General features: G+C 43.3%; 1 protein-coding gene across 2 annotated transcripts in view; it reads left to right on the forward strand.

The window, feature by feature from the left end:
- Positions 1-13,566, forward strand: part of RARB (retinoic acid receptor beta) — a 190,048-nt gene that overhangs the window by 5,460 nt on the left and 171,022 nt on the right. The window lies entirely within an intron of this gene.

Below are 13,566 nucleotides of genomic sequence, written 5' to 3' on the forward strand. Positions count from 1 at the left end.
TGTGTGTGTGTGTGTGTGTGTGTGTGTGTGTGTGTGTGTGTGTGTGTATTGGGAGTGGGGGAGGGGTGGAATTATACGTTGAATCACTGTGAACAAATCTGTATCAGTTTTTGGCCAGCTTCTTCATAAAAAGTTGGAGTTGGAGGTGATGGAGAGAGGAGAGTTAACTCCAGTTTCAGATTTATCAGTATCCGGTCTGTAAGTGGCTTGGCCCAAGCACCTCTTGTTAAATAGGAGATGAGATAACCTGCCCATCTGTAAGATCTAATAACACAATCTAATCACTCAATATGTCGCCCTGAATGCTCCTCTTTTCCTTCCCGCCTCCTTGCTTCATCACTAAGAGGCATGATTCCCGTCCCATCCCAGCCCCTAAACCCCTTCCGATGAATAAAAAATAAAGTTGCAAAAGTTCTCTCCACCTAGGCAGCCATAGAGGGTGAGCCTGCAAGTGTTCTATTATTTATCTGGAGCTTTCAGAGCTTCTTAGATGGGAATTCAGACAGGCAGTGGAACCGCTGACTTGCTTTTTCTCTGGCCTTGCAGGATGGGGAGCTGAAAGGGGGGCCATTCCGTAAGATAAGACTCCTGGTCCCCAGCACGATAAGGCAGGATAACAGGAACTGACGTCAGGAGGTGACCCAGCCTTGCTGAGCGTTTCCTCTCTCAGAGCACAGGCTCCCCGGCAGCTGACGAAGCGAACTGCGACGGGGCGGGGAGAGCTGATTTTAACAAGGCTGATCGTGGGTGACAATGTCCCTCATTCCCGAAAGGAAATTTCTCTAAACGGAACAAAGACTGACCTGGGTGTGGTTTTAATAAAAGCAGATTCTGAGATTATAATTGCAATTTTAGGTTGTCATGTACTAGATCCTTGTTTCGCAGCTGTCAACAGTTTCCCTCAGATGTCTCGAAGACAGTCTATCCGGCAGTCAAATATCATCCCCCGTGAACCCTGCTGACTCTCCACACAGAACCAGATGGGCGGAATTCACATTGTCAGAGTTAATCCCTGGGACTCCTGTTTACTTTTCGAAACACCGCGTTCCCACCCCATTGGCATCATCTGACAGCAGGTGAAAGCCACTGCATTTGCCACCAGCCCTGAAACCACCTGGCAGTTTTTCCTTTCCTCTTTCCTTCTTCCTTTTCTCTTAAACTCAGATTAAAAAAAATTTTTTTTTACTATTTTTTCTTGCCTTTACGAGTGTCACCAATTTGAGGTCTGGAGAAGGAGAAATCCTAATGAAAGGGTCCTATTTTATTTTTTCAACTTCATGGCTTCACAGTGTACTCTTAAAGATTGCTCTTTGTTTTGTTTTTTTTAAGTCTGAGTATTGAATAAGGAGTTATTCTCCTGATTCGACTCAGATATAGTGAAATGTTTTTGTTGTTGATATTAATTACTCTGCGCCACTGATTAAATGTTATCAAATCAGGAAAAAAAATAGCTAAATTCAAAATACTGTGGTAGAAATGATGCAGATAAGACCAGATAAGATGAGTGTATCAGCTAACCTGAAAACGAAGCTTTGGATCACATTTATCCTAATACTTCCCTAATTTTCAGAGCAAACGAAGACCTCAGTAATAAATACCTCTTCTCAAAAATATGAAAGCTTTGGGGGCTACGGTACCTTTGTCTTATCATCAGAGTTCATGATTATAAAAAGCCTGATGATCTGAAAAGGCTGTTTTAGCTTCAAAAGATGTTTTAGGGTCTGGCCTATTGGAACCCTTGGGGGTATAATTAACTAAAATGGAAATGGAGGCAAGCGAAATTTAGTTCCTGATGTTTTAATTTAGCTCAGTACTGCCATGTGTTGTTGAAGAGAATTCTTAAAGGCAAACATAATTATTTCATTATGGTCCTCAGAATGCTTTCATTGGCTTTAATGACAAGAAGCTGTGTAAAAAGGCATACATTTTAATTAGTCCTTATATTTACATCAGATAAATAACAAATAATTGATGAAAAACAAGTCTTTGGGATGGATGATTTCACATAGTGCGATGGTTACAGTTTAATGATGAAACATTTCTCTGTTGCTTTGCATTTTAATTATCCAGACATTACAGTAGTGGTGCTGTGGAGCTAAAATACCGTTGTTGCCATTTTATTACAAAAAATCACGATTATTGCCTGTGAATCGGAAGCGGGAAAAGGTAGCTAGAAGCGTATCTCAGAGGAAGTAAATTGCCGGTCTCATTACTTTTACTACATTTGTTAGCATTCATTTTGATCACTTTTATCTTTTACCCTTCATCTTTTTGGATTAAGACAGTCAGGGGTTTCACGTGCGTTTTTATGATCACGTCTCCTAAATACCGTTCTTTCTGTCTTGCTGGCTGTGTTGAAGACTTGCCTGAAAGTACCTTGCCAAGTGTGTCCTGGAAACTCAGAGAGCCTTCTCCCACGTGATGGGCACACTTTACCTTTGATCTTATATGAAAACCCACTTCACATGATTCATCTGTTTTGGTGTACAGAACACTAATTGTTATTATTGATTTTAAATTCCGTGACCATTACAAGTAACCCAGATGACTGGCAGATAAAGGGTAATAATCCATGGAGTTCTGGAACTGTTTCATGTTTGTCTGGAGTACTTTATGTGATCAATATTAACTGCCCCATTGAAACTAACTGCTGTATCAAATAACAGTCAATCAAATGAATGTGCTTAGAGATTATTTATTGAAAGCTTTAATTGTTCACTGGGGCCCTGCTTATCAGAGGAAACAATAGGAACTAGAGACAGGATGAACGGGTTTGGATTCGCTGCGAAAGTCGGAGGATGCAGATGAAGGCCGTCTTTCTGCTTCCTGGGCCAGAGTTTCCAGAAACCCGTGTTGGGTTTCTAGCGGCACAAGTCCTAAATGGGCTTACAGAGGTTATCCTGCCACCTGTGCAAGGAGAGCGCTCTAGAGAGGTAGGGGTGGTGAGTTCCTTGCCCTCAGCCCAGAGGCTGTGGAGTTGTCACTCTGAGAGTTTTACGGCGGCCTCTCTGCCCGCTCACGCACATGCATTACCCTGCGAGCATCTCTCCATCTGTGGTCCTCGCGCTGCCCATGGGCTGAGAATAGTCTGTCTTGACACGGGATCGATGTCTACAGCCATGACATGGGACATTGCAGGATTTGTAATATAATAGCTACTGTAAATGAGGATTCTACTCTGCCCTGAAAACACACAGAGGTCCCCGAGTAGAGCTTCTCTGGTTTCAGCGTGACACTGCGGCTTGCATGCCTTCACTAACAGAGACCATGTTTGTCGAGTTGGCATCTCTTTCCTCTGTGAAATGGTTCCTCTGACTGTGGCTCATCACCACCCGGGGGACCATCCTTCCTATCTGTCACAGTGGGACAGCACTGTGGTCCTGATGCAGTGGCATCCATTTGGAACAAATAATTGGCTTTTACACCTGAGCGTTGTCACCTTCCAGGTGGTCACGGTACACTTTGCCCAGAGATGCTGTCAGAGGCCAGTACATTTCGGTTACTCACTGATGGATTCCATCTTGCAGAGTGCTGTTCAACAAATGGCCCTTGGAGGGTTTCCCTGGTGGCGCAGTGGTTGGGAGTCCGCCTGCCGATGCAGGGAACACGGGTTCGTGGCCCGGTCCGGGAGGATCCCACATGCCGTGGAGTGGCTGGGCCCGTGAGCCACGGCCGCTGAGCCTGCGCGTCTGGAGCCTGTGCTCCGCAACAGGAGAGGCCGCAGCGGGGAGAGGCCCACGTACCAAAACAAACAAACAAACAAACAACAAATGGCTCTTGGATGTCTGCTGTGTGCCAGGCTCCCTGATGTGTTCAGGGGTTGGCGGGAGCAGGGGGATGGGACGGACACACCAAGATGAAGCCCATGTGGTCCCTGCTCTCTGGACTCCCAGTGGACGGGAGACGCTTGTATACACATGTCACTGTGACACAGCCCCCTGTAACACAAACACAGTCTCCTTAGGACTTTGAACCTGAGTTTGATTCCAGAAAAAACTAAAACCCACTGAGAACCAGAGCTGGTGCATAAGTGGAGGATTACGTAGGTTACGCATTTTTGTCATACGGAGCAGGAAAGAAGTTTTTCTGGGGGTAGCTGCAGAGGTCCATTCTAAGTGCGGTTTACGATGCGGAGTTTTAAACTATGCAGTGGAATAAGTGCATACCTTCTGAACTTGCTTCTTGAAGACTCATATGGATGTTTCGAGTGTCTGTTAAATAATGTTCTTTGGGGGTTAGGTCTATTAGATTATATTTTTTTAAAAATCAGTTTAAGATTTTATTGGAGTATAGTTGATTTACAGTGTTGTGTTAGTTTCAGGTGTATAGCAAAGTGATTCATTTATACGTATACACATATCCATTCTTTTTCAAATTCTTTTCCCATATAGGTTGTTACAGAATATTGAATAGAGTTCCGTGTGCTATACAGTAGGTCCTTGCTAGTTCCATATTTTATACAGTAGTGTGCATATGTTAGTCCCAAGCTCCTAATGTATCCCTCCCCACCACGTTTTCCCTTTGGTAACCATAGGTTTGTTTTTGAAATCTGTGAGTCTGTTTCTGATTTGTAAATAAGTTCATTTATGTCATTTTTTAAAACTCAGATTCCACATACAGGTGATATCATATGGTATTTGTCTTTCTCTTTCTGACTTAACTTCACTTAGTATGATAATCTCTAGGTCCATCCATGTTGCTGCATTATTTCTTTTTTATGGCTGAGTAATATTCCATTGTGTATGTATGTACCACATCTTCTTTATCCATTTGTTTGTTGATGGACATTTAGGTTGCTTCCATGTCTTGCCTGTTGTATCACTTCTTTCTTTATGATTGTTTTTGTGACATCTTGCTGTGTAACAAACTGCCCCCAAACTTGGTGGCCTAACAATTTATTATCTCATTATTCTGTGGGTGGACTGGGCTCAGCTGGGCAGATCTTCTGCTCCACACGATGTCAGGTGAGGCTGCAGCTCCCAGGGCTAAAATGGGCTGGAAGTCTGTCACTGCTGGCGCCCAGGGCTGGCAGTGGATGTTGGTTGGTAGCAGAGAGCTCAGCCAGGTTGTCACCTGAGGTAGCTGCGTGTGCTGGCGTGCGGTCACTGTCACCACCTGCCGTTGGGGGAGCAGCATGGGCCAGCTCGCCTTCAATACGGCTACCTGTCCATGGGGAGGGACCAAAAACACGCAGCAGTCATCACAACCATGCCCTAGAACACGAAATAAATGATTGTCTTCTGTAGAGACCAACTTAAAGAGCTGTGGTGGGGTGTTTAGTTTGCTTTCTGGGCTGGTTAAATTTTTAACAAGATTCTACTCTAATGACTGTACCTACATCATTATCACAAGCAATCCTGTGAGGCAGGTACGATTTGCCTCTTTTTACGGAAAAGGACCTTTTGGCTCAGAGAAGGTGAGTTTGACAGCAGTTTGACCCTGTCCCCTGACAGCCGAGTGAAGACTTCCTGGAAGATATTTATGCCCCAGTAATACCAAGAAGGGACCATGGAGTGCTTTGGTTTTGGGAAAAGGTGGAAAAGAGACAGAGGGGTGAAGAACTGTCCCACAGAATTTCCTCTGATGACATTATTTCTCTCATAGAAGCCACAGCCTTTTAAATTGTGGAAGAAACCAGGAGGCTGTTTACTCTTGTTTTCCATCCTGTTTGTTGTTAGTGTCTGTGCTGGCCTGGTCCCTCTTGTGTTTGCTGAGGAATTGCAGGGAGATGAGAGATGGGAAAGAAGGTTTTCTTGTTCTTCTGGTTCACTCAGAACTCTCGTCTGGAGATGGGCACCAGTGGTGGTACCTCCTAGTCAGCCGGCACTATTGCGTCTTCCATTACTGGAAAAACAGGAAGAAAAAAAAAAAAAAAGAAAAGTTTCCAGGAGACACTGAAACATTGACATTTTGGTACTTGCCACGTAGTTTGTTTAGAGGGTCCCAAACCTATGAAAACTGACTGTTTTAGCCTCTCACATAATGCTCTTAGTTCAGTGGTTACAAACACAGTTTGCTCTTCATATCCACAGGTTCCACATCTGCGGATCTGACCAATCTCAGATGGAAAATATTCAGAAAAAAAATTCCAGAAAGTTCCGAAAAGCAAAACTTGAATTTGCTGCACAGTTGGCAACTATTTACACAGTATTTACATTGTATCTGCAACTGTTTACGTAGCGCCTACATTGTATTAGGCACTGTAAGTCATCTAGAGATGATTTAACCTATGCGGTGGATGTGTACATGCAAATAGTACGCCATTTTATATAAGGGACTTGAGCATCCGGAGATTTTGTTGTCCATGGGGATCCTGAAACCAATGCCCCAAAGATGTGAAGGGGTGACTGCTATTTTAAGTGCGATATATTGTTCTGTAGTTGGGATTTTTACATACCGTGTTCTACCTGTTTCTTTTGTTTGAAATCTAGTTGTTGAATTATGGATTTTGAGGAGACAGGTGGGCTAACTGAAGTGACTGTCTACGGGTCATGTAGTGGGCTCTAGGTGGGTGCTCCATGCGTTCCTATGTGTACAGCGTGGTACAGTGGAGCTGGCACTCTTCATGCGCTGCCTTTGCCGTTGCCTCAGTGGTGTTCGTCTGTACCATTGGTCCATAACACTTACCTTGCAGGCTTACCATAGACTTAAATAAGAGAGTTTCTTTAAAGTACCTGAGACTTAATACTCAGTAAATAATCTTCCCCCAATACTTTACTATGAAAAAGTTGAAAGAACGTTACAGGGAACCCTTGGATACTTACTACCATATTGACCATTAAAGTTACCAGGTTTGTTTTCTGTGTTTCTTCTCATTTCTCCTTTTTAGTGTGTGTTGTTTCATTTTGTTTCATTGATTGGGTTCCCTTACTGACCTGGGAAGTCTTTTGAGGTCAGATACGGTGTCCTTTACCTCTGTCTTCCCAATATGGTCGTATGGTATTAGTACAGCTAGTAAATACCTGGTCAGGACTCAGTTAATCATGGTTGAGTCAATGCATATAGGTGTTCAAGCACACCACCCCTTAAGGTCCCAGATACCGGCACTCTACAGTAGAACTTTCTGCAAGGACGGGAACCATCTGTAATTCTGTGTTGTCCAGTACGGTGATGGCTGGTCATGTGGACCTATTGAGCACCTGAAATGTGGCCAGTATGTCTGAGGAACTGAATTTTTTATTCTATTTAATTCTAGTTCATTTAACTTTCACTAGCCACATGTGGCTAGTGACTACTGCACTGAACAACACAGCTCTGTATACTCAGCTATTAATATTTTTTCAATATTTGTGCACTCTCTTTATTTCCCTTTTCCTTTAGCCTCTATTATTCTCTCCTACTGCTGTTCAGGAGCTCTAATTATCTCTTTATGTAGACGGTAAATAGACTGCAGGAGAATGTAAACAGAATACTGGAGGGTAGTGATTTCAGTCATTGTTTAACTTGTTTTCCTTCTGGGTGGAACCCTTTTTCCTGGGGCTTGCCAAATACTTAGCACTTATTTTGCTAACACTTATTTTGCAGAGCTCAACCAGGATTTTCCCAGAATCCCAGTGGGCTGGACTTGAGGTCTGTTTCTTGCAGCAGTCCTATTGTGGGAGAATACAAATTCTAGTCCTGTGCGCCACACCTGCGTGGTTTTCAAATGGATATAGAGTATCTTCCAACCTTTTCCAGCTACTTTCAACTCTGCGTAAACATTTTAAACTGCAGGGAGGCAGAGAGGAACGGACCACGCTCTGTGGAAGCCTCAGTGTGTGTTCTAGAAGATGCCACGCTTTCTCTCCCCCGAGCGCCTTCTGCTCGTATATGTGTGCTCTGCTTAGTAAGCCAGTGCCGGGCGCACAGTAGGGGCTCAGGAGATATCTGAGTATAGTTCAGGGAACACGAACTTGAAATTCAGAACATCTCAAGTGATCTCTGCTTTTGCTTATTTGTGTATTTGGGGGTCACTCAAAACACCTGGAGTAAACTGGAGGGAGTGGTTAGAACTTGGGAGGCCAGCGTTGGCCGTGATGGCAAGCCCTTACAAACGTGTCAGCTGAAAAATTGGCCTGAAAATATGAGAACGTGGTATTTCCTCGGGCTTCTGGCACTCGCTTTGATATCCTTGGAATAGAATCTCTGATGGTACTTCCCGTTCACATTGCCACTCCTCCCTTCCTTCTTTTTCTTGTCTATCCCTAGAAATGGGGTGAAGAAATTAAATAGAAATAGGACCAAATTAACAATCAAGAGAAACTTTTAAAAAAAGTTTATTTTATTGGAGTATAGTTGATTTACAATGTTGTGTTAGTTTCTGGTGTACAGCAGAGTGACTCAGTTATACATATATATATATTCTTTTTCATGTTCTTTTCTATTATGGTTTATCACAGGATACTGAATATAGTTCCTTGTGCTGTGCAGTAGGACCTTGTTGTTTATCCGTTCTATATGTAACAGTTGGCATCTGCTAACCCCAAACTCCCGATGCTTCCCTCCCCCACCCCTCCTGCCCCTTGGCAACCACAAGTCTATTCAGTCAAAAGAAAGTTTTGAACCAAGGTTTTTTTCCCTCCTGAATAGTTTCAAGTTGTGACTGATTTTTATTAAAATGAAACAACCGCCATCATCATAATTAATATTTATTAAGTGCATATTATCTGCATATTGTACCAAGTGCATTAAATGAATTCTGTCACCTCATTGTCGCGGCAGCCTGAAGAGAAAGGCACTGTTATTGCTCCATTTTACAGATGAGAACCCCCAGACACAGAGCAGTTCAGGCGCCCAGATCCGTGGAGTAGGAGAAAGCGGGTCGAAGTCCCCCTCTCAGCTTTGTGTGACGTGGGTTTCCTTCCTTCTCCCAACTCTTCAAAGTAAACCCATGCTCTTTGCAGGGAGGGGGAATGAGGAAGGTTGGAAGCCCCAGAACCCGCAGTATAATAAAAGGGTTTCCAATTGAAAGCTGGAAACAATACGTTTTTAACAAAATGGGCATTTACTCTAATTGCTGTGCCCCTACTGTTCAATTCCTTTTTATGTCCTAATTCATTAAATTATGTGCACACACAGGCTTATTATTTACAGATGTATGCACTTTAAACGGGCTCATGTGAAACAGATGTTTCTTGAAAGGTAACTGAGAGCTAGTGATCTAAACCCTCCTTTAGTGGGTATCAAGTGAGTACTCTGGCCCATTACTTGCAGGGTTGTTGCTATTATTTTGAATTGCAGTGTCCAGTAAGGGGAGGAGAATTCAATCCGTCCTCTGGAGGAACAAATAAAAACACAACGACCCGATAAGCAGACATCTGCATCTCAAAATAAAAGAGGGCGTGTGCAGGTGACAGGCAGGTGGGCTCAGGGGGATGTGAATGAGTTTTATAAGCAATTTGAAGATAAAAGACCCATTGAGTTATAGGAGACTTTTTAATTTTTTAAGAGCCTTATTCTGTTTTATCTTAATCATCACAGTCTTTGAATTCATAGCTGAGCAACTATCATGCTCCTTTTTATCCAGAATTTCTTAGTTAATTTTTTTTTTTTTTTTTTTTGGCCATGCAGCACGGCTTGCGGGATCTTAGTTCCCCGACCAGGGAACCCAGGGCCCCAGCAGTAGAGGGCCAAGTCCTAACCACTGGACTGCCAGGGAATTCCCTAGTTACTTATTTTTAGATGGAATTACTCCATTGCTCTTGTAACTGGCAGGAACGCATGCAGAGCTTGGACCGTGAATGTGATGTCAAATTACTGTCTCCCAGGTTCTAAAAGAGTCAGGGTGGACTCTTTCCACAGGTTCTTCATGGCTCCAGATAAATCATCTTCAATTAATGATAGCTATAGAATTAATTTCAGTTATGTATTGCTATGGAACAGAGCAACCCAAAACTTAGTGGCCTAAAACACAATTTATTATTCACTTTCAAGTTTCTGTCTCACTTGGGATCTTTCATGTGGCTGCAGTCAGATGGTTCCAGGGCTGAACTCCTCTTAGGGCCAGACGAGGCCGATGTTCACCATGGCTCCTGCATTCCATGTCCAGTTCCTCGGCTGAGGTTTCTGGAGCAGCTAGAGGCTGCGTGGACCTCTCTCTCTGCACGACCTCCTCTTGTGACATGGGCTTCCTTACAGGATGGTGGTCCCTGAGCTCTTCACATGGCTTCCCCCAGAATGAGCATTCCAAGAAACCCAGATGGAAGCTGCAAGGCCTCTTAGGGTCTAGTCCCGTGTGTAACAGTGTTATTTTTGCTACGTCCTTTTGATCAAAAAGCAATCCCAGTAGCAGCCCAGGTTGAAGGGGAAGGGCCTACACAGTGGTGTGGCTCCCTGGAGGTGTGGGTCACTGGGCAAGCCATCTTTGGAAACCAGCTACATGCTAACTAGAAATACATGCACACCTCTTTTTCGATACAAGGTTAACATGGCCTAATCAATTCACAGCGCCATAAACTGGGTGGCATGTGTCAGCAAACGCATTTCAATACTTATTCAGAATGTCAGGGAGCAATAATCATCACCCCTCAAAGTCCACAGGGAGATTTCTTGCCTATGAATTGTCAGGAGTTCTCTGAACAACAACAACAAAAAACTGGAGCAAAAAGATGGCTGAAATGATGTCATTTTGCACGTTGAGAGCTGGAAACCGTCACAAGTGAAAAATAAAATGGGACATGAAATATTAAGTGGCATATCAGGTTTATTGCACATATGACCATGAGAGTGCTTTTTATTTTGTCTTATGGAGCTCTAAAAAAAAACCCATGTAATGGCTTAAAGGCATTAAAACTCCCATATTCTCCCTGGCTCTAGGCCAGGGAACAGGGCATGATAAATAATCCCAATAGATGGAATATGTAGGAAGGAATTTTAAAATGTATTTACTATAGACATATTGACCTCCCTGACTAATAAAAATGTGTACATGAGGTTAGTTTTGAGGGAAATGTGCAGACCTTACACATTTATAGTGTATATAAATACTGTATACACTGTAGTGCTTAGCATCCTTATACTATTTCCCTCATCTCTGTAACATATGGCTATCATATTCTGTCTTTACCCTAGAAGCAAAGAAAAGCATGGATTTTATAGTACATGTGCAGTTACTCTAAGAAGGAATAGTTTTAATTTCCTTTATCTTAAAGCAGGGGTCAGGAAACTGAGCCATATCTGGTCTGCAGCCTGTTTTTTTGTAAATAAAGTTTTATTGGAATATGCCACGCCCACTCATTTATGTCTTGTCTGTAGCTGCTCCCCCTACCGCGGCAGAGTTGAGTGGCCGTGACAGAGACCATATGGCTCACGAAGCCTAAAATATTTACTTAGTTCTTCACAGAAAGAGTTTACTGATCTTGTCTTAAAACGTTAAAAAATCAGTAGGACAGCTTCAAATAGGAATGAGTGCTTTGTTTTTCGGTTATAATAATGTAGGTGGATTCAGGAGGCCAGTTCTGGATCAAGCTGTTTCTGAACTCTGTGACCTTGGCCAAGTCCTTTAACTTCTCTAAGCTTCAGTTTCCTCCTATAAATAACGGAGAGTAAAAATTGGATAATGATAATAATCCCTGCTCTCCTTCACACTTTTGCCCTGAGGGAGCAAGTGAGGGAATGGGATGAAAACACACCTGGAATCCTCCACCACCAGGTAATGTGTGCTGTTGGCAGATCTGCTGAATTGGCTGAAACGGTCATCATGTATTTGATGGTGCCTAGGATAACTATGCAAGGATTTGTATGCAGATTTAATTCTTTCACTCATTTTTCAACCAACATTTATTAAGCACCTGCTGTGTACTTTTACGCACTGAGTATTTAAAGGCAAGTCAGCCGAAGCCTTTGTGTGCTCGTGACATGCTTGGTCGTGGCAGCCTTGGGCACCATCGGATCCCAGCCTCCAGCTGGGACCATCTTTACTGTCTGGTATTTTTAGTTGTCAGTTTGTGTGGGCGAAGAATGGTGTCTTCTAACTTCTTTTTAACCCAGCATTTAGCACGGTGTCTGGCCTTGCCAGGTGCTCAATAAATACATGTCAGCAGTTGGATGTTGCTGGCTGATAATCCTGGCCCCGTCCACCCGGCCCCCCATTGGTCCATGCAAAGGTTTGCGACTTTGGGTTCCAGCAGCTGTGGAAGGCTCCCAAAGGGGAGATTGCCGTGGGAAGGAGGAGTTTCAAGAAGCTGTTTCTGAGGGGTCTGTGCACATGGATTGGGGATGGGCCACGAGGAGAGGGCTGTGGTGGTCCTTTGGGTGATGCGCAGAGGCCGGGAGGGACGCGACAGCTGAGTGGGAGTGTGCGGGAGCAGAGCTGACGCAAAGTGCTCTGCTCACGTTCGCTTGTGGGGGAATCTTATCAGGAGGGACAAGTGTTTTGAGAGGGAAAATGGAAGCAAAGGTCAGCAAATCAAGACTTGAGACTGCTGCTTAGGAGGTGAATGGGAGGTGAATCGTGTCGAGGTTCGTCAGCACAGGCATGACCCCTGATCCTGTGATGATGGTAACTCTGCTTGTGCCGCCTTTGCGACGGGCATTGGGCCCCGTGCTTTACAGCGATTCATCATTTAATGCTCACGATGATCCAATGCCGGATAGGCTGTCATTTCGTACAAGGAGAAATGGACACTCAGAGACACTAAGTAACTTGCCCAGAGCCACACAGCTAGTAGGTAGGAGAGTTAGGATTTGAACCCAGGCAGGCCCCAGAGTTCACACTTCCAACCACATGCTTCAGCTTGTCTTTAAAGATGGGAAGTTCCCTAAAGGAAGGAATATCCAAAAAGACCTGAGCCTTGGGGCCTGCTCACAGGTGGTAAAAATGCCTTTGAATTATTTTTTCAAGTTTTCCTTAGCAATTTATTTTTTTAAATTTTTTATCTTTAAACAGCTTTTTTGAGATTTAATTTATATATCATTCAGTTCACCCTTATGAAGTGTACAATTTAGTGGATTTTAGTATATTCACAGAGTTGTGGGACCACTACCACTATCTAATTTCAGAACACTTTCATCCCCCCAGAAAGAAACTTGTAATGGTGAATTTTATGTATCAACTTGCCTGGGCCATGGGGTGCCGGGACATTTGGTCAAACATTATCCTGAGTGTTTCTGTGAGGGTGTTTTATTTTGTTTTGCTTGTTTGTTTGTTTTTTTATTTTATTGGAGTGGAGTTGATTTACAATGTTGTGTTCGTTTCAGGTGTACAGCAAAGTGAATCAGTTATACATATACCCACTCTTTTTTAGCTTCTTTTCCCATTTAGGTTATTACAGAGTATTGAATAGAGTTCCCTGTGCTATACAATAGGCCCTTGTTGGTTATCTATTTTATATATAGTTGTGTGGGTTGTGTTCATCCCAAGCTCCTGATTTATCCCTCCCACCAGCGTTTCACCCTTTGGTAACCATCAGTTTGTTTAGCAATTTCTTTTTTAAGAACTAAAATGAAAGCGCTTTGACACCGTCATCCTTCTTACATCAGGAAATAGTGATAAATCACTGTTACGAAGGAAGAAAAAGATCAACTGTGTTAGAGCGTTTCTGTCTATAATCTGAACAATTCCGTGTAGAAAATTCAGAATCTTTTAAA

This window comes from Monodon monoceros, unplaced genomic scaffold (assembly GCF_005190385.1).
Source record: "Monodon monoceros isolate NGI ecotype Baffin Bay Population unplaced genomic scaffold, NGI_Narwhal_1 Super_Scaffold_11, whole genome shotgun sequence".
NCBI classification, from domain to species: domain Eukaryota; kingdom Metazoa; phylum Chordata; class Mammalia; order Artiodactyla; family Monodontidae; genus Monodon; species Monodon monoceros.